At 63.2% G+C, this 20,256-nt stretch overlaps 1 long non-coding RNA gene across 4 annotated transcripts in view; it reads right to left on the minus strand.

The window, feature by feature from the left end:
* Positions 1-20,256, minus strand: part of LOC144322748 (uncharacterized) — a 69,004-nt gene that overhangs the window by 20,531 nt on the left and 28,217 nt on the right. For 2 of the 4 annotated variants that reach the window (XR_013388393.1, XR_013388392.1), the window contains exon 5: positions 19,951-20,212. The exons of 1 other annotated variant lie outside the window; for it this stretch is intronic. This is a non-coding gene — a long non-coding RNA (uncharacterized LOC144322748). Of the gene's footprint in view, positions 1-8,329; positions 8,705-19,950; positions 20,213-20,256 lie in introns of those variants that run through there. One more of the 4 variants, XR_013388394.1, reaches the window with a different exon arrangement.

Here is a 20,256-nt window from a genome sequence, read left to right on the forward strand (position 1 = left end):
CGCTTCCCGTGCGGCCCCCACCCTGTGTCCCCACCTCAGCAAGGAGCAGCGCTATCCTCCCCCGAGCGGTTCTCATCCAAAACCTGGGGTCGCTGTGACCGTCCCCTGCTCTTGGCGCTGCACACTCAATCCGTCAGAGCGCGCCCAGGGCTCCACCCTCTCCGTTGGGATGGGGGATGAATCTGAGCGCCCTCATCATTTCTGACTCTTCCCTAAGCCACAAGCAGGCCCCTCGGGAAGCTTACCCCGGCCTCCCGACGGCCTGGGGACTCGCGCGGCCCTCCTGGAGCATCACCATGTGGAATCCAGCTGACCCGCTCAAGTCTCCGGGCCCAGGGTCACCTGCTCAGCCCCCCACCCCCTGCCCTGCCTGCTGTCTGCGTCTTTGCCAGGTACAGCTGCCCCAAGCTGCCTGCCCCTCCACCCGGGTCACTTAAGGGCTGTGCCCTCTGCTGCGGGCACCCACGTCCCCACCCTGTGCACGGCCGGCTCGTCCCCATAATCTAGGGACCAAGTCTAGTGCCGCTTCCCTAAAGAGCCCCCCCGTACCCCCGAGACACCCCCAGGCTAATGAATTGATTCAAGCACTAATCAACACTTGGCACGACTTTACCAATGTGAGCGTCGTTCGCAGGGCACAGTGCCCCGTCCTGCAGGGGGTCGGCCCTGGTGACGGAGGCCGGGCCGCCTGGAGGTGGGGTTGGCTCCTGACGCACGGCCCGTCCAGATCTGGAGGCTGACGGATGAGAGGCAGGGCTCTGGCTTTGCTGCCTTCGATTCATGGAAACGTGAGGCCCCGAGTTGCTGAGCAGCCAAGGGGGGTAAGAGCCAAGGTGGGGAGTTTGGTCTGATTGTCCAGCGGCCCCTCTACTGCCGCACGGCCTCCATCCAGAGCACGGCCGCTCGGGCCTTCTCCGTCCCTCCCCGCAGCTCCTCGCAGTATTAAAATTCCAGTTTCCTCTAAGTGCGTCCTTGCAAAGGCCATTAAAAGGTCATCTAGCATCTGATCTTCTTTCTTAACTTTGGAGCTAAGAGAGTCCTCTGCTGCTCCCTCAGCTGTAAGACGGAGATAACACCCACCACGAGGCCTTGCAGACATGAGAGGGCCTGACGCCCGGGGACCCTGGGGGAGCGTCGGGCTCCCTGCCCGAGGCCGCTGGCTCCTCCCGCAGACGCCCACAGAGCCACGCTCCGCGCTCGGGTGCAGGCCCCACAAAGCTGCGCTGCGTCGAGGGTCTGATCTTTGGAGACTCCAATTCTCATGGGGCAGAGAGCACGTCCCCCGACTCGTCCACACCCGGGAGAAAGGCCAGGGGCTCGGGCCTTGGATGCAACAGGCCCGGGTCCAATTTTTGGTCCCCTGCGCCCAGCCGTGCGATGCCGGGGGACTTAACCTCTCGGAGGCAACGCCTCGACTCCACATCGTGGGCGGGGATCTAACAAGCTGGCCTGTGCGTGAAACACGAGGCAGGCGCTCGGTGAGCAGGAGGGACGATGTGCTCGCTGACTCTGCTGAGCACTGAGGCTCCTCCACGCGCTTTACCTGCGCAAGCTGTCACCGCGGCCCTGCGACGCCGGTCGGCCTGCGGCCCTCATTACAGGAGGGGCAGGAGGGCCCGGGGCTCCCGGTCGGTGGTCGGGGGCTGCAGTGAGCGGCTGAGGAGCCCGCGAGCCCCGGCCAGCCTGCGTCCCCGAGGGCGGTGGGAGGAGCACCCAGAGCACACAGCCCAGCTCCCGCAGCGGGGTGCCGGCCGGCTGCTGGCGACGAGGACGGGGTGCGGGGCTCCTGGGCGCTCCCGGCTCCCGCCTCCCCATGCCGCATCCACCGGGCCCGGAAGGGCTGCCCCCCACGTCCAGCAGGACCGCGATGTAATGTTGGAGAGTTTCCCAGGGACGCGTGAGAGCCAACCGGGCAAAATGCTAAAGGGCCGGAAAACATAACATATAAAAACAGCCTCTGACGGTGCAAAAATCAAGGAAGGGTTTGTGCAAAAACAACCCCTCTTGCAGCCACACGGAGCTGTGACGGGGCTGGTGGCCGAGCCCGGCCGCTGTCCCTGCTGGGCTGTGAGCGGTGAGGTTGCAGCCGCCCCGGGCAGGGTGACCCGGACCGAAGGAAGTCGCGGCAACTGGAGGCGCGTCCTTGGGCCCCCAGGCCCCTGTCCCCGTTCCCAGCCTGTGGGGGGAGGACGGGCTCTCAGGGACAGTGGGCGGAGCCTCGGAAGCTGGGTCCCCACAGCGGAGGACGGCACCCGGAGCCCGACGCCGCGTGCAGCTCAGCCCAGGGTCACCGTGCGGAACCTGGAGGCTGTGGTCCGAGAAAGGCTGAGTTACAGCAGCGGCCGACTGCTGGGAGGTGTGGACGCCGGACGCGGACCGGCCCAGGGTCAAACCCCAAGGCTTCCCAGCTGGGCGACCTTGGGCAGGTCCTCCGGCTTCTCTGGGCCTCCTGGGAACCCGGCGAGAGGCTATGCTGTGGGGCTGACGGGGCGGGAAGGGTCAGCCGCCGGCCGGACGCAGCGTCAGGTGCCACGGAGGAGCTCAACCAACGTCCTGACAGCACTGGCCCGGGGGCGTGAGACCTGGGCGGGCACACGTGCCCCCCGAAATGAGCCTCATGAACGTCGTCCTGCCCCCAAGCAGCATCCTGACGCGCGGGGAGAGAGACAAAGGCCAGATGGATCCCTGGAACAGGTGCACCGAGCGCCAGGCTCACGGCGAGGCCCAGGTCGCGTGCGGGGCCTTAGACCACACGCTCAGGACCCAGGCCGTGTTCTGCACGCGGCCCCGCCTGGCGGGGAGTCTAGTGTGGGTGCGGGTGGGACGGGGAGGGGCCCCTCGGAGCCCGGAACATCCTAGATTCATGACCCGTGTCCGTGGAGCCACAGCACAAGTGCGTGTTAAGGGTGTGCACAAAATGTGACGGAAACCAGGGACGGCGGCACCGGGTCTGGACCCGAGAGGCTGAGGGTGCCCCGGGAGTGATGGGGAGTCGGGGGGTGCGCGGTGCCAGGGGAGCAGCAGAGGCCAGGAGGCTCGGACAGCCGTCTGTTAGCCCAGGGCCTGGTCACCGGCCGCTGTGAGCGACGGGGAAGAGAGGCCGACGTGGGTCGGACGATGCGCCTTCAGTTCCCGAGGGTCACCCCAACCCTCGCGACAGCAGAAGGCGGCGACCACCCGCTTCCAGACGAGGAAACCAGGGCTCAGACGTGTTAAGAAGCTCGGTCGAGGGCACTCGGTGGCCGCGTGTAGAGACCCGACTTGGCTCCCGTTGGCGGACGGCTCGCCGTGCCCGGCCCTCCACCCGTGGACGGGGCTTCGTGGACGCCCGCCACACCCCCTCCGGCCTACGAAGGCCTCCGGTCTAGTTTGCACTGATTTCCATGAGTTTGTCCTTAAAGCATTTGCACAATGTGCAATCCCGGCTGTGAAGAGGTCGGGAGTGAGCAGACCAACCCCTTCGGCGGCTCCGGTGCGGAAACACCGCCCGCCGTCTGCGCGGCCTCGTGTGGGCCGAGGACGAACTCCCGGCAATGGCCCACCCCTCTCCAGCTCATCCGCGGCCAGAGCTCTGGCCGCACACGGGTCACGAAGGTGACCTCGGAAATCGGGAGACCCAGAGACTGATTCCCAGCCGCCCTCCTGAGTCCGGAGCCGCTGAACCGATGATCCTGCGCCTGGTCTCCAAGCGCCTCCAGCGCAGCCGACAAAAGGCTTCGGTAGGAGACACCGTCGGGCGCAACCTGAGGGGCTCAGGGGCCCCTTATCGCCACCAGAAAACTCCCCGGGGCCCCTGGGGTTCAGCCACAAGCCACATTTCGAATCCGAGCTGCTGCTGTGTCCTTGGCTCTGCGGCTCCCCTCCCAGCATTGGGGCCCACCCAGGTGCTATAAGGGTGCGGGCTTCCCTCCCTCGGGTCCCTCATCCGCACCTCCCAGCCCAGACTATCTCCGGGTCCTTCCCTGTTACCTGCGCCACAGGGCTCGTCTCCCCCCGCCCCTGCCCCATGACCCTGCCCCTGGCCCCTCGAGAGATGCTGAGCTCTGCAAAGGCGACGACTTCATCTCAGCCCTTTTGGGGTCCCTGGATCACAGAGGTGTCAGCAAGGGCTGGCGGAGCAAGGGAGCCACGGCACAGCCACAGCCCCTGCCGTCGGGTCGGTCCGCGGGGTCAGCCCTTCCTCCTGGAGCCCCACGCAGGCCCGGGCGGTGGTCTCGGGGCTACAGCTTTGCGGCGCACCTGGGCGCGGCGTCCGGAAGTCTTGGCGTCCTATGATTGCTTACGTTCCGTTCCCTCGCGGGCCGCTCCTGCTCATCAGCCCAGGACCTGGAGGCTCCCAGGGACGCCGCCGCAACCCGGGGGGGCTCGCCGAGGCCACCTGCACACTCACCTGCCGGCGTCTGCCAGCTGCACTGTCTGGGCCCTGCTGACAGGTGCCAACGGCTCCCGCCGAGGGCACAGGAGAGAGACCGGAGGGAGACAGCGGGGGCCGTGCAGCGCCGGTGTTCTTGGCACCTGCCAGGCCGACTTCGTTTCCAGACTTTGCACCTGCAGATGCTGAGCAGGTTTCTCGGCTCATCAGAATAACAGGGTCGGGTTTATTCATCTGCAGCCTCCAATCCGTCTTTACGGCTGCTCTCAGCCCCGGGGTCACCGCCCGGGCGCCCATCTGGTGGCCCCTTTGAAAGGTCCTTTGACACATGTCTCCTCCTCGAACCCGCTTCATTCCCGGCGCTGAGCAAAGAAGCCGGCGCTCGTCGGGAAAGGTCAGACGCCCGCACGGTGTTTGTTCACGAGGGTGATATTTCACCAAAGAGCAGATGCTTCCTACGTGATAAATAAGAGCAGCCGCTCCCCACAGGTCTCGGGGGAGGGAGGGTTCTCCGCTCCGTCGGCAGCGGGGAGGAGGCCAGAGTCACCAGGACGCAGGCTCCGTGCTGAGTGGGCGCCGCACCGGCTCCCCGCTCCCGCCCAGGCCCGCGTAGGCCGCGGCCTCTCATCGCGAACACTCACTCCGCGCCCGGCACCTGCTCGGATCTTCAACCCTCTTCTCCCCATCCCCACGCCGCGCCTTGAGGAAAGAGGCCCCGGCGGCCGCGGCTCGTGCAGGGTCGCTCTGCTCTGCGTGATGCAGGTCAGGAGCCTCGGGCTGCAGGGTTCGAGTCCCTAACCAGGCGGACAAGTGCGTGGAGCCTCGTGACTCCGGGTCCGGGTGGGGGCGTGGCCTGGAGCCAGGCAGGTACAGGCACAGCCGGGAGTCAGCGGTCACCTGCAGGCCGAGCAGAGTGGCTCCGGCGCAGCGAGGGGGACAGCGCCTGCCTCGCCAGCCCCGGACTTGGGTTGGGACGTCAGTGCCTCCACGTTCCCCCCGTGTGGCCCCCACGCACGCGCTGGGTCCCGCTCGTGCTCCTCTGTGAGCCGGGCCGGATAATGACCGACTGCAGGACTGTCACAAGCTTGCAGTCGGGGTAGCTACACAGGGCGGGGCGCAGGCCTGAGTGGGGCAGCGGGTGGCGGTCAGGAGGGAGTAACCAGGGAACCCGGGGTGAACTCACGCGGCAGCGGCTTCCGAGACTAAGAACTGTCTCAAGTCGTTGCCCCAGGCCGGGCGACATCATGGAAGGAAAGGCCTTCACTGAGCACCCTTGGGTGCTCGAGCAAACACCCGGGGCCAGAGGCGATCCCTCGCTTCCTTCCTCCCTTACCCCAGGAGAAGCCAACCCACCTGCGGCGGAGGGCAGCGGCACCCGGCTCCGCTTAGGGGGTGGGGGTGCATCTCTGAGTGGGGGGGCATGGGGGGCTGCGGGTAGGGGGGCGCACCTCCGGCTAAGGGGGCCAAGGGGGGGTTGGGGGGTGCATCTCCAGGTGGGGGGCTAAGGGGGGGCTGAGGGCAGGGAGGGCGCATCTCCAGGGGGTGGCTGAGGGGGGGTGCATCTCTGGGTAGGGGTGGCGAGGGGCCGCTGAGGGCAGGGAGGGCGCCTCCCCGGGTGGGGGCCAAGGGGGACCTGAGTGGGGGCTCACCACCGGGCAGGGGGCCGAGGGGCCGGAGAGGAGAAGCCTTTCCCCACCTCTAGATGGTGCTGTGCACTCGACCCCACCCAGGCTCTCCCTCCCCGAGGTCTCCCCGCCCCAGGTCTCCCCGCCCCAGTGCACAGGACAGGGGAGGGTGTGTGCCTGTCTCTGCCCTGGGAGGGGCGGGGGTGGGGAGGGAGCAGGGGTGGGGCAGGGCTGGGAACTGGGAAGGGCAGGGGTGGGGGCAGGGAGCCTGGGCAGGGGCAGGGGGAGCAGGGGCAGGGGCGGGGTTGGGAACTGGAAAGGGCAGGGGAAGGGCAGGGCTGGGGGGGAGCGCAGGGGAGGGCGGGGGTGGGGGCGGGCAGGGGCAGGGGGCACATGCACACCTCACCGGCTCTGCCCTCGGCCCCCACCTCATCCCTCAGGTGAGGCCGTGGAACCAGAGTCACAGAGTGGGAAGGTGCAACCAGGGCACCAAGAGGAGGCAGGTGCTCTCGGGACTCATCCAGAGCGTGACCAGGACTGGCCGTGACACGCGTGTTCACTGTGGGGGGGTCCCCTGGGTGTGTGCACGACCGCGTGCGCCAGCAGCGAGGCCTGATTCTCCATGACCACCCGCGCCCTCACGTGGAGGTTACTGCATACTTGTGACGGAACGATGTTTCCGCGGCCGTACCACCCTTGTGCAGTGCACAGCCTGAACATCTGTACACAGTGACTCCGACGGTCCACTGGAAAGTTCTGTGTATCTGGCTCTCTCCCCACAGGACTGTTAGGAGAATCAAATAAGAGATGGAAAAGCACCGCGATCCTAGACTTTATTATTATTGTTATTTTACTGCCCTAAAAGAATGTCCCTCCTGGGTCTGCGAATTACCAAGACCACTTCTTTTCCCATTGACTTTGTATCCCCGGGAAAGAGTCATATTTTCAGTCAGTTTTAGTCGCTATAGGTTCATGAAATGATGGAACGACGGGCCTAGAAGGCACCCCAGGGACCATCTACTCCCGCGTCGTGCAGACGGGAAAACCCAAGACACAGGTGCGGGAGGCAGGCCGAGGTCGAGCAGGGGCGCCTGGGCCCTTCACCCCGACCCACGCGCGGGGAGCCGCCCAGGGGCTCGCAGGAGGGGGTCTTGCTGGGGTGGCGGGGGTGCCGCAGAGGGGCAGGCCCCGAGCGTCCGCCCATCTCTGGGGCTCGCCCTGGGGGACCGTTCGGAAGCTGAACGGGGGGCCGAGCACCCGTGTCTCCGTCGGCAGCTGAGTCAGCAGCCCCGGGCGGCTGGGCGTTTGCAGGAAGGAAGCAGTGAAGGCGTCGGCCCGGGCGCCCCCCGGGCAGGGTAGGCGGGCTCGTGCGGACCTCCCGACAGGCCGGCAGGGGAGAGGAGACGGGCCGGCGGGGCCGCGGGCCTGGAAGCCAAGGGTGGGCATCTGCTGGTGGCCGGGGACATGCCAGGCCGCCGGGCGGGGAGCGGGGGTGCCCCTGGGCAGGAGGGTGCCGTCGTCCCCGCCGAGGCCCTCGCAGCGGCCTGGGTGCCGCGCCACTGCCTCTGGGGACCGGCTCTGTGGTCAGACACGTCACCCGGAGGCGCCCCGGGCCTCCCGCTAGCCGAGCCTGCCCTGTCCCCCTGCTCACGACGGCCCCTCCGGGCGGGGACCCCGGGTCCAAGCAGCCCCCCGTGTCCCACCGGGGCCGAGGATCCAGCAGCACGGGACAGCGTGCTCAGGGGACTTCGTTTAAAGACAAAAGATGAGGACGGCGGATCTGAGGCGCCCGGACGTGCGTCGGGGGGACAACGGGGTGGGCTGTACATGAAGCGTGAGCGCGTCTGAGAACCAGAGCCGGGGGAGCAAAGCGTGTGTGCTCCCGGTCGCAGAAAACAACAGCAGCCGAGATGGTACCAGTAAGGGTGACGGACGCTCCCTTCCCGGCGGACGGCGAGGCTGCCCTCTCCAACCCCCAGCTTTCTGCGGGTTTATTTAATAATCCAGCACATGTATTGAGCACCTGCTGGATGTCGGCTACACATCGGGCGAGGCCTTGGGGGTGCAAGAACCGAGCCGTGGTGGCGGCCGTCCCCCAGGGGTCAGGTGCAGGGCAGCCTGCAGGCCGGGCCTGTCATGGGTGAGCCACGTGCCCTTGAGCCCACAGGAGGCCCCTCACTTCTGCAAAGGGAGAAACAGCGTCCACTTCATGGACGATGTGGCTCTTGAGGGACGGGTGGGAGGGTTGGGGGGCAGGGAGGGAGCTGGAGGGGCAGGGGACACGTAAACCCCAACGGGAAGGTCCGTGGAGCATGGGGGCGGCAGGGCCGGGGTGAGCACCAGGAGTGCCTGGCCAGGGCCGGGGGGGGCCGGGGGCGGGGGGCCGGGGGTCGGGGTGTGAGCAGAACAGGGCTCTGCTGGGAAAGCACCTGGACGGGGAAGGAGGAGGAAAAAGTACAGTCGAAAAGACAAGGCTTCAAGCGCACGTAACTGAGAAGCTAGTGCTGCTGCAGCAGCCACTCCGGGAAGTGGGACTAGAATCCAGTTCACGGGGGCCCCCGGGGGGCTCAGCGGTGGAGCGTCTGCCTTCGGCTCAGGTCGTGACCCGGGGGTCCCGGGATCGAGTCCCTCGTCGGGCTCCCCGCATGGAGCCTGCTGCTCCCTCTGCCTGGGTGTCTGCCTCTCTCTGTGTCTTTCATGAATAAGCCTTAAAAAAAAAATCCAGTTGGTGTCAAGGCAGAGCTAGCTGAGCCCTGCCCGCCTCCCTCGCCTAGAGCCAGCAGGCCCGACGCCGAGTAGGATTCCATTACAGTCCTTGTCACCTTCCCACGAGAGACACACGCGTCCTTGGAAATGAAGACGTGGACGTAGATAACAGGGCACCAGACAGGTGGGGTAGCCTCCCAAGCAGGGACCTGCAGGAGGCACAAGGAAGACGGTCCTTGGAGGAATCAGAAGAGGCTTCCTGGAGGAGGTGCCATCAGATTTCACCTTGCGGGATGCCTACGAGTTCAGCCCGCAGACGTGCAAGTGAGGAGCACACGCCGAGGCACCAAGGGACGGTGGGTCAGGGTAGCTTGGCCGTAATAGGGAGTCGGGGGGGGGACGGGGAGCACCGTGGGGACTCGCCATTGCGGGGTTTTGGAGCAGGGGAAAGACCCTGCACTTCAGAGTGTCCTGGCGGGCGTGGCGAGGCCCCCGTGGGCCCGGGGAGGGAAAGAGACCACTTTGTGAGCCGCCGGCCCGTGTCTCACGGGCTGTCCACCCCAGGGCTCCGGCAGCCCTCGTCTGGGACCAGCCCGAGGAGAGCTCCCGCAGCTAATATTTTAGTGTAAAACCAGGTTGGATTAATTACTGATGCAAACTTAGGCAAGGGAATGCTTTTGCTCTGGCTTGGCAAGGGTCCCCTCGGCAGAATCAGCTTCCCCGGCCTGTGGGCAGCTCAGGCCCCCGACGGAGCGGCTTTGAACCCCCGGGGTCAGATCTGTCCCAGAACGGGCGCCACCCGGGGGAGCCGGAGGCGGCACGGCAAGCGGAGAAGAGGACCGCGCTGGGGCCCGACGGCCTCCTGAAGCCAGGGAGCCTCCTTAGTCATTCCTGCAACAGGCGCCCCCCGAGGACCTACTACGCGCCCGCGGAGCCACGTGTGGAAGGAGGTGGGGTCTGGGGCTCCTGGGGGCACGGAGAAGCTGGGGTCCCCATGTTCCATAGGATGTGTGCGGGGCAGGCCGCAGGGCGAAGGGGCCTCCAGGGCGCCTGCACTGTGTCCCTAGCACACACAAGGCTCTCGGCCGGGGGCGGGGGGTGCAGCAGGAAGCGTATGGGTCGGGCACACTCACGCCCCGGGCACCATGGAGGTGCTGCGCACGTTGGGGGGAACAGGCTGCAGGCTCCCAGGCCAGCTTCCCTCGAGCCCTGCACCCTGCGGCCCCAGGAAGTGGGTCCCAGACAGACCCGGGTGAAGGGACAAATGGGAGGGAACGTACCCCTGCAGCATTAGAGGACCCATGACCTTGGCCGCATCACCCCAGAAATGGACATAACGCAACATGGCCTCTGCCATTAGGGGCCTCACAGGACTGACGTGTGAAGGTCAGGGGCCGCCGGCGCTCAGCGGTCTCAGAGGAACGAGTCACGGCAGGTGTTTGGGGTCAAGGCAAAGAGCTTCCCACCCAGGGGTCAGCATTGTGTCCTGGCTCTAGTCCCCTCCTTCCCGAGCCGAGCGCCAGGTGATTGCACCCCGCCGCCGTTTACAGAAGGGAGCAGGGCTTGGGAACAGCATTTATGGGGCCGCCACTCTCGTTCATTCACTCGTTCACCCAGCGGACGCTGTGATTATGAAAGTGGACAACACAGAGCTGGGCCCTGGCCCCTTGACCTTCACAGTCGGTGGAGAGGTGAGTGTGAGTGAAATAGCCCCACGAGGAGTATGAAGCCCCCCCCCCGCCCCCGGTGCTGAGTGTGCCTGAAAGAGAAATGCAAGAAAGTGTAGGAAATGTAAGAAAATGGAAGGGGAAGCCTTCCTACCCGGGGCCTTCGCCAGGGGTGGCTCCTGCCTGCAAAGCCGTCTCAGCTCTGACGGGCCGGGCCGTCCCTGGCTCCTGGACCCCAGCACAGACGGCATCGTCTCAAAAGAACCTTTGCTGAACCCCCCAGGAGGCGCCCTCTGCAGTCACCCCTTCGACGTTCCCCACAAAGCGCCCGTCCGCGTCTGCTCTTTCCGTTCTCCGTGTATTCCCTCGCTGGCCCACGGCCTGTTTCCACCTGGGGGCGCGGGAGCTACCCGGCGGGGTGACCGCTGGTGCCACCTGCACGTGCCCAGCCTCTGGGACAGCCGTGACGAGAACCTCGGGACTCAAGCAATGAGGGTCCCACGGCCAGGGAGTCGTCGAGCTGAGCGTCCAACCACGGCTGAGCCCGGGACCTTCCCACCCAGACGCCCCCCGAGACCATGACACGGGGAGGTGGGGACTAGCTCTGAAAGGCTGGTGATCTCTGGAACCACAGGGGCTGTCGAGGCTCTATGTGTCGGGTGACGGGGTAAGAACAGAACCTCCTAAATCTGGGAAATGAACTAGGGTTGGTGGACGGGGAGGTGGGCGGGGGGTGGGGGTGACTGGGTGACGGGCACTGAGGGGGGCACGTGATGGGATGAGCACTGGGTGTTACTCTATATGTCGGCAAATTGAACACCAATAAAAAATAAATTCATTAAAAAAAAAAAAAAAAGAACAGAACCTCCCCCTGGAGCTGCCATAGGAGGCGCTGCTGTCGGTCGCGGTGGTGACGGAGGATGGGGCGGGGTCTGGGCGGCGTTTGGAGCCTTAAAAGCTCCTCTCAACAACCAGCGACCCCAGCTGACTCCCAACATCACCCGAGAAACTAGTTCTCTTGAAGGCCTCAGGGAGCCTCTCCTCCTCGTTAGAATGGGAGACGATCCCCGAGCATAGCGCCAGGGGCCTGCCCCATACTTCCCGCGTGCTCACAAATTTAAAAGAAAAAAAAAAAAAAAAGCGTGCTCTGACGACAGGAACCCGGTGTTAGAGAACACATTGACATGGGCTCAAATTCTGACTTGACTCTTTTCAACTTGCTGGGCCCTGAGGGGGCTGCGAATTCCCCAAGCCTCACCTTCTTCGTCTGGACAATAAGAACAAGAAAATCTGTTTTGCGGGGTTGTCGGAAGGGTGGGAACCATAGTGCGCAGCCTCGTACAGCGTGCAGCCGGGCGCTGGGCCTGCGGTAGGTTCTCCGCAAACACCACCCCCTCCCCCCTCGCTCCGCTCCAATGGACGGGGGGGTCAGTGAAGTCCTAGGGGACCCCCTAAAGACCTTCCTCCCAAACCCATCCCTCAGTTTCCGAACGACTTTGGGCTGCAAACCTACTCTTTTTGAGCCTTGGTTTTTCATCCCCCAGTGCTAGAGTAGCCGATTTTTTCTGACTTAATTATACCCTCGGAGAAAGTGCCTCGTGGTGCATGTGCTAAATTAAAACATTAATTAAAATAAAACATGAGCTCAGCAACAATTAAAGCGGGAGAAGAAATATAAAATAAAATAAAATAATTCCCACGCGCATCTGCAGCACGCCCCAGGCTCGGCCCCAAAGCCCGGCGGAGACGAGCATGGCTCGAGGACTGATGCCCGCGTCATGTGGGACATCCGGGGAGCCACACACCTCCAAGGGGGCAGGCTCCCTGCAGCTCTCGAGGCAGAAGGTCTGACATGGCAGCAGGATTCACCCTTTGCCCGTTTACGCTTTGGAACAAGGGCATCTGGTTGAGCGCAGGCAGGTGATGAGATGCCGAGAAGTGCCGCCCTCCCTGCCACTCCACGCTGACCCCTGCGCCACGCCGTGGGGACGCGGCCTCGGCCCCAGGGAGCTTGCAGGCCGCTGGTCCAGCAGAGCCACGCCGGTGGGACTCGGAGGCCAGCAGCCCCTGGGGCTGGGTCCCCCCGCAGACCCCTCACCGCCCTCTCTTCCTCCGCACCTCCACCTGGGGCGCCTCTGGGCCACGAGCGTCGCTCAGCCAGCAACGGCCTCCCCGAGGACCAGAGCGCTGCTCAGCCCCATGGCCCTGGGAAGGTCGTGCGTGGCCCTGCCCCGCCCGCCGCTCCCCGTCTTCCTTCCCGCTGACCACCGGCCCCTGGACACAGGCCCCTCAGCGTGGATCCTCGTGCCTCTATGAAGACACCACAGAATGGGGACCTTCCAGAACCCAAGGGGGCCTGGCCCGCGCCTTCATCTCACACGCATAGGGCCCGGGAGCCCCAGAGGAGAACGAGCAGGGAGGCCGCCGTGACACACGGGATGGAGCAGAGCAAGGCTGACGCCCCAGGCCTCAACTCGCCGGCCGTGCTCCTTCCGTTCCTGCCTCCAAGACGCCACCACCCCCTTACTTGTCACCTTGTTCCTTCAGGTTCCACTCTGGCTGCGGGACCTAAGGGTGTGGGCGGCCAGTCTCACGGGGGCAGCAGGCAGCGGGCATCCCGGGCGCATCTCAGTGGGACGTGTGTGGTGAACCACCTCCTACAGGGAGCCTCCCTGATTGCCCGGCCCACCCTCTGCTGCCCTCCGTGAGGTCTTCCACACGACTCAGCAGCTCCTGGAGGAGAAGGGCCCACGGCCCCTTACACACCCGGGCTCACCCACCCTGCTGCTCCCCAGGGAACGGATTCGTCCTGGATCAGTGAGAAAAGGGACTTGGGGGCAACAACGGGTTTCCAATTCTGTTCAGCAGTTGTCTGACCTAGAAAGCTCCAGAAGGAAGCAGCCAACTCGGCCTCAACCGGGCCTCCTGATGAGCCTCTCCCGGGCACCCCCCACCCCACATGGCCGCCTTCTCCTGCTGCCCCCGGGCGGACTGCCTTCAGGGCTCTCTTGGAAGGGACAGAAGGACACCAAAGAAGGACAAAGGTCGCTGATGGATACGGCCCGGAGCAGCAGCTTCTCGTGGGGCAGTGGCTCAGCCTTCATGACGGCGTCTCCCCAACGTCACCTCCTCCATACAGCCTTTCCTGCTTGCCCCAGCATCCTGAATTCCCTCTGATGAAGTCCCCACTGTCACGCAACTCAGTGGTTCCTTGGTGGGAAGAAATGGCTACTACCCCCCTGACCCCTGACGCTTCCACAGACCCAGCTCCGTGGACTCCAGGGGGTGACCCTGTGAAGTCCCGTTTCCTGCTCCTCCATGGGTGGGAGCTCCGACGGCCGCTGGATCCAGCTCTGCCCCTCGCCCCCTCACCTCACACGGGAGACCTGGCGGCCAGCAGCTTGGCTCAGGCGCACCCCTGGGGGCTCAGGTGGGCGCCTCCCCTCTGGCTCCGAGAGTCTCCGCCACCGAGTGGGGGTCCCGACGACGGCAGGGCCTGAGCCCAGAGCGGCGGGCGCGTCACGGGACAGGCGACCACCGTTTTCATTCGCCCCTGGCCCTCGTCCCCAGAACTGCCACTGACTGGCTTCCCTTCCCTGGGGAGCCGGGACCCCAGACAGGCCCGAGAAGTCACGTGCAATTAAGATCTCATTGCCTTGGCGGAGCAGAGCACAGGCCACTTCCTAACATGTTCACGCTGCGACGGCCCAAGTCCACGAACCACATGCGTTTGCAAGGCCTCAGCCGTGACCCCTTCACCTACCAGGGCCCGCCACCGTGACAGCCGCCTCGCGCCGCTGGGGCCGGGGCTCCGGGCGCGCACACGCTGCCCTCCCTGAGCACACCCCTCACCCGGATGACGCCCTCACCGCGTCCCTGCTGCAGGGCTGCTGGCCCCACCAGGGGCGGACCCCAGGGTCGGGCCATTTTAGGAGACGCGGGGCACAGCAAGGAGCTGGCGCTGCCTGGAGTGGGTGCCCAGAGTGGGTGCCCACACGCAGCTGCGACGGTCCCCACGTCCCGGCACAACAGCCGCACCTGGTCCGCGAGCACACTCGTTGGTGCCCTCGCAGCTGTGACGTGCAAACAGCGTGTGCAAGCCCGGCTCGCCCTCAGCTCGTCTCCTCTGGGTCTCTCGGGGACTCGGGGACTCGGGAGGTCAGGGTACTGTTCCCGGTTCCCAGGGGACGGGCAGACGCTTGAGGAGGTCGAGTGCTGGCCCGGGACCCTCACCGAAGCACCTGTGGGGCCGGGACTCCGACCACGTGTCCCCGAAGCCCCCTCCGCCCTCTGCCCGGCTCCTCCAGCCGCGACACTTCCCAATGGCGGGGGGGGGGGGGCGCCCCGTGAGCCACGCACCTAGAACCCCACTTCTCACATGAAGAATCCTTCACGGCCCCGAGTCCGAAGCATAGGTTTCCCGCTGCGACTGTCTGTCCTCCGCTTCCCACGCTGAACCACAAGCCTCTGGGTTTGCCCGTCAGGACGTCCCCGGGCCCCCGCAGGCTGCTGCCCCCAGACGGTGTTTAACGGGATTCACCCAACAAGCGAACGGCGGCTGAGTAGCAGCAGGACGAGGAGCGCTCGTTAGCGGCGTGGGACCGAGGGACCGACCCGCTGAGCTTCCGCCTGCGCGTGCTCTGCTGGGCCGTCCAGACAGCCGGAGACACGGTGTGTAAAACATCGGCTCAGGGCCCGACGCCGTGGGTCCGAGAAGGGCGGGCCCGGCTACTGCTCCCCAGGGGACACCTCAAGGCCCGGCGCCCCGCACGCACCTTGCCGCTGTGCCCCAGGGGACGAAGGCTCCAGAAGGCAGCGTCGGGCGGAGAGCCGTTCGCTGACCTCCCCGCACAGCGACCGGCCCCCCCCAAGCCAGCTCCTGTGCACGGGAGCCGAACCGGCCAAGGGCGTCCTCAGCACGCGACACTCACTAGCACCCCTGGGGTCACCACCCGTGCTCCCACCTGCCCCGGGTCCTCAGCCCCCGCAGCAGGCAGGGGCAGCCCCTCCCTCCCTCCCCCGAGGCCTGTCACTGTCAGGAAAGGACAAAGCCACGCGTTCTTTCCAGCTCGAGTGACCGGGGGCGCCGGGGCGGCTCAGTCATTTAAGCGTCCGGCTCTTGCTTTTGGCTCAGGTCATGATCTCAGGGTCCTGAGGTCGAGCCCCACGAGGGCTCCGGGATCCGTGGGGTGTCCGCTGCAGGGCTCTCTCTCCGTCTCCTCCCCCCACTCACACTCTGTCACAAATAAATAAATAATTCTTTAAAAAAAAGAGAAAGAGAAGAAAGGAAAAACAGCTCAAGTGAGCAGATAGGCCCGCTGCCCTTCGGGGCCTCAGGCTCCCCATCCGTGAAGTCAGGAGCTGAGCTAAGGGGTTATTACCCAAAGCTGTGCAGCACGGAAACATCCCCGTCCCGGGTGTCCCGGGTGTGGGTCCAGGGTTCACAGGGACGATCCCCCCATCGTTGTACTGACCCGACCCGCCAGCCCCGTTTGGGGTGACGCGACACAGCACACGGGATACGAGGCTCGGCAGGCCCCGGGGAGGACGTCAGCGCCGGGAGAAGCCCCGGGTGCCGTGGTTTCCCGTCTGTGAGATGGGGATGATGCTCGCAACCTCACAGCGCACCTGTAGGGCCCAAAGCCAACCGGCTGCGGCCGAGCGAGTGCCAGGACCCAGCCGCCCCGCCCCGCCCCGCTGCTCAGGCCTCGGTGCCGCTGGGCCGCTCAGCCACCAGGCTCCGTGCACACGCTCCTGCCCCAGGGCTCCTGCACTTGCTCCCTCCTCTTCCTGGCACTTCTTCCTCCACGTACCACTTTGTTCAGTCCCGCGTCTCCTTCCGACCTTTGCTCACGCGTCACCTTCCCTTAGAGCCTTAACCGATCTCTTAGAATTTGCAGATCTCTCTCTCCCGCCCGCCCACAGCCCGCCAAGCTCTCCCTAACCCTCGGCCCCACTGCATTCTCTCTATGGCCCCTTCTCGGCATCCCACACGAGTGCTCAGCCGTCTCGTGCGGCTTCGCGAGGTCGCCAACGTCTCCCGTGCCACCGCCGGTCCCGGGGACGCTGTGCGGCACACCGCAGGGGCTCGCTGGAGGCGGGCCGGCTACACAAATGCACGGACAGCGTCCAAGGAATACGTACCCTGCCCTCGGCTTCTCCTCCCTAAGTCCTGCTGTTAGTTGAGCACGTACTACGGGCCAGGCCCCGCGACAACAACCAGATGTGAGGTCGTCGCCGGTACCCGGAGCTTCCAACGACGTGCTCTCCCGGGAGCCGAGGTGCACTCTCTCTACCTGTCATTCTCTGCATCCCTGCTTCCCCCAGACCCGTCTCTCGGATGTGTTCAAGGAACCAGTGAATCTTTTAATTAAAACAGTCTGCTGTGATGAATCTGTTATTACAGAGCCTTACCTATGTAAAACATTAATAATACAAATTTCATTTGTTTATGTCAGTGCCAAGCATTAATTTTTAATAGCCAAATGTATGAGTTATGAAAGGCATTAATGCAAACCAAATCACCAGCCGAGGATGAAAAGGAAATCTATTTTTTTAGGGTAAGCAGTGGCGGTGAAATATTATCGTGGCGTCCAAGCAAGAAGAAGAAGAAAATATCTCTCCACTCGTCCGTGGCAAGTAGATAAATAAATAAAAAAGACCCGGGTGGAAAAAAAAAAAAAAAGAACTTCATCTTAACATCAGTTCCAAACTGGAGCAGAGAGGGGTCCCTTTGGTCCTGCTGGACCTCGGGTGACAACGTCAAAGCAGGAAGTTCACACAAAATTGTCCCAATGAGCCCATCCTGCTCACGTTAGCGCTCCAGGGTAAAATCCTAGTGAGGATGTGTTACGTTTGTACAGCGTCATAGGTCGACGAGGCGCTCTCCCTCGTTACCCCCCCCCCGCCCCTGCCGCCGGGCCCTTCTACGCCGCAAGGAAGGAGAATGTGTGTCCACTTTACAGAGGAGCTCACCGAGGCATGCAAAGTCCCAGTGACGAGGCTGGGGTCGCAGCGAGGATGAGTGAGCAAATGAGGCAGGTGTGCAAGAAAAGGCAAAAGGAAGGGGAAGGAGAGAGAAGACTGGCAGGCAGGCCAACAGGCGACATGGCAAGGGGGGAGGTTGAGGCAGGAAGTCTACATTCAGAAGCCTCTCCCGCGGCCACACCTCGCCTCTCCCTGGGCACCAGGGAGCTCACACCCGAGGACTTCCTCATCCTCCCCGCGCACCTGCCTCCCTGCTTCAGCAGCACGTCCCTAGCAATGCTGACCCGTCTACACTTCCAGGTCCCACCAGGGCCCCCCAGAGCCCTCCGTCCTCCCCCTCTGCCCCTTCACCCCCAGAGATGCCAACAGGGCCCCACTGATGCTGCCCCCACATGCCTGAACCTCCCGTGTCTGCCCCCTTATCTCCGCTCACACCTTGTGAGTGGTCCCCCCAAGAGACGCTCTTCGACTGGACCACCCAGATTCCTCGAGGACGGTTTCCCTGTCCTGCCGGCTCCTGACCACCACACGAGTCCTCCCGCCACCGTCCCGGGTGACATTGGATCACGGAGAGGGAAGCCGATCAGAAACACGCCAGCTCTCACTGCACGGGAGCTTCGCACCTCACTGAAGGGCCTCTCGGCCAGTTACTTCTAAACCAAGACTTGAACCTCCAGCCTCTGTCCAGGCCCCGTCACGCTCTTAGGTGACTGGCTCAGTGGGTGGGCGCCTGCCTTGGGCTCAGGGTGTGACCCCGGGGTCCTGGGTTCGAGTCCCCCCTCGGGCTCCCTGCATGGAGCCTGCTTCTCCCTCGGCCTGCGTCTCTGCCTCTCTCTCTGTGTCTCTCATGAATCAATAAATCTTTAAAAAAATCTTTATTTGTGGATGAGGGAATTAAGCTCAGAAGCCATGACGAACTTGCTTTTCTGAGATCATGCAGTTATTTATTATCATCATCATCATCATCATCACATCGAAGTGTGTCTTGTATGGAGAGCTGGCTCTGGAGCAACATGGCAAGCACCGTGAACCACCGCACTGCATCCTCTCAACCACCTTACGGGACACTTACGCATTCCCATTTCCCAGATGAGGTGGTTGGTCAGGGCTCGGCTCAAGGGAGAATGCGTCCACTTGAGCTCAAGGTTGCTGATTCCCAAGCACAGGCCCTTTCCGCGCTGCCACAGAATCCTACAGGCCGCGACCGCTGTGTTGTCACTGCCTCACGCGCAGCCTGTGCCGTGAAATAATAAGCCTTAGTTCACCCTCCGTCACCTTCTGAGGCGGCCACACGTTGGGCCACGGCTCCCCGTAATCGGCTGGAACACCGCATCCGCCACCGCCTGCCCCATCCACTCGCTGCGTCTCTTCCCTGACGCCCACAGATATTTTTAATCTCACTGAAGACTGAAGTCAAAGATAAAATCCTAAGATGATCAAGATCATTATCCCTGGAAAAGAACTAACCCTGTGGCTCTTCGAACCTAACAGACTTCTTGATTTCAATTTTAAAAGCCATGTGCTGTTCTAATAGCAAATGTTACAGAAGGGAATCGGGTAAAAAAATGAATCCCACCTCCCTCTCATCTGGCTCAAACCCATTTCTCAGAGGGAACCACTATGCATAATTTATGTCTTGACCCTCAGCAGAAATTTTAATATATTTTGTACAAATGGGATTAGGTCAGGCAAACTGTTCCACAGCTTCATTCACGTCCTCTAACAATAAATCTTAGACATCCCTCCGCAGCAGTACATATATTTCATTATTAATTCATCAAATATTTATGGGCCTCTGCTGTGCCAAGCACTCGGCAAGGTGGTGATCATGCACGAGTGAGTGGGCTGGTCCTCACTGTCACCATCACCATCATCATCACCATCACTGTCACCATCACCATCACAGTCACCGTCAACGTCACCGTCACCGTCACCATCACCGTCACTGTCACCGTCACCATCACTGTCACTGTCACCGTCACCATCAACGTCACCGTCACCATCAACGTCACTGTCACCATCATTGTCACCATCACCATTACTGTCACCGTCACTGTCACTGTCAACGTCACCATCGTTGTCACTGTCACCATCACCATCACCGTCACCGTCACCATCACCATCACTGTCACTGTCACCATCACCATCACCGTCACCGTCACCATCACTGTCACCATCACCGTCACCGTCACCATCACTGTCACCGTCACTGTCACCATCACCATCACCTCCATCCGAGCAGCTGACCAGTGCAGAGCCCTTCACATTGGCCTTCTGTCATTATTAGGACAACCTATGACACAGGAACTGTCAACATCTCCAATTTCCGAATAGAAAACAAGGTATAAGAAGTTAAGGAATCCACACGACGTCACCCTGTTAATTCCTGGGGGGTCCAGGACTCAAACCCAGATTTCGGATTCTTAAGCAAATGCACAATGTCTCGTGGATCTTGTCTTCCCAGAGCTCAACACCGGGACGTAGGGTGGAGGGAACACACGCTGTGCATGCATGCTAGGTGCTACCGGAGAAGACCAACAGGGTGCACGGTGCTATTTGGTACCTTTTTTTTTTTTTTTTTTTTATGATAGTCACAGAGAGAGAGAGAGAGGCAGAGACACAGGCAGAGGGAGAAGCAGGCTCCATGCACCGGGAGCCCGACGTGGGATTCGATCCCGGGTCTCCAGGATCACGCCCTGGGCCAAAGGCAGGCGCCAAACCGCTGCGCCACCCAGGGATCCCTATTTGGTACCTTATACCGTAGGTCAGCTGGCCATTTCTCCACTGGTGGACGCTGGGGTCACAACCGCAGACAACACAGAGTGAACATCCTGGCCGACCCGCACCAGGCGACCCTGTTGGGAGGATAAACTGCTCGAAACAGAATCACAGAGGCAAA

Source organism: Canis aureus, chromosome 10 (assembly GCF_053574225.1).
Source record: "Canis aureus isolate CA01 chromosome 10, VMU_Caureus_v.1.0, whole genome shotgun sequence".
Taxonomy (NCBI): Eukaryota; Metazoa; Chordata; class Mammalia; order Carnivora; family Canidae; genus Canis; species Canis aureus.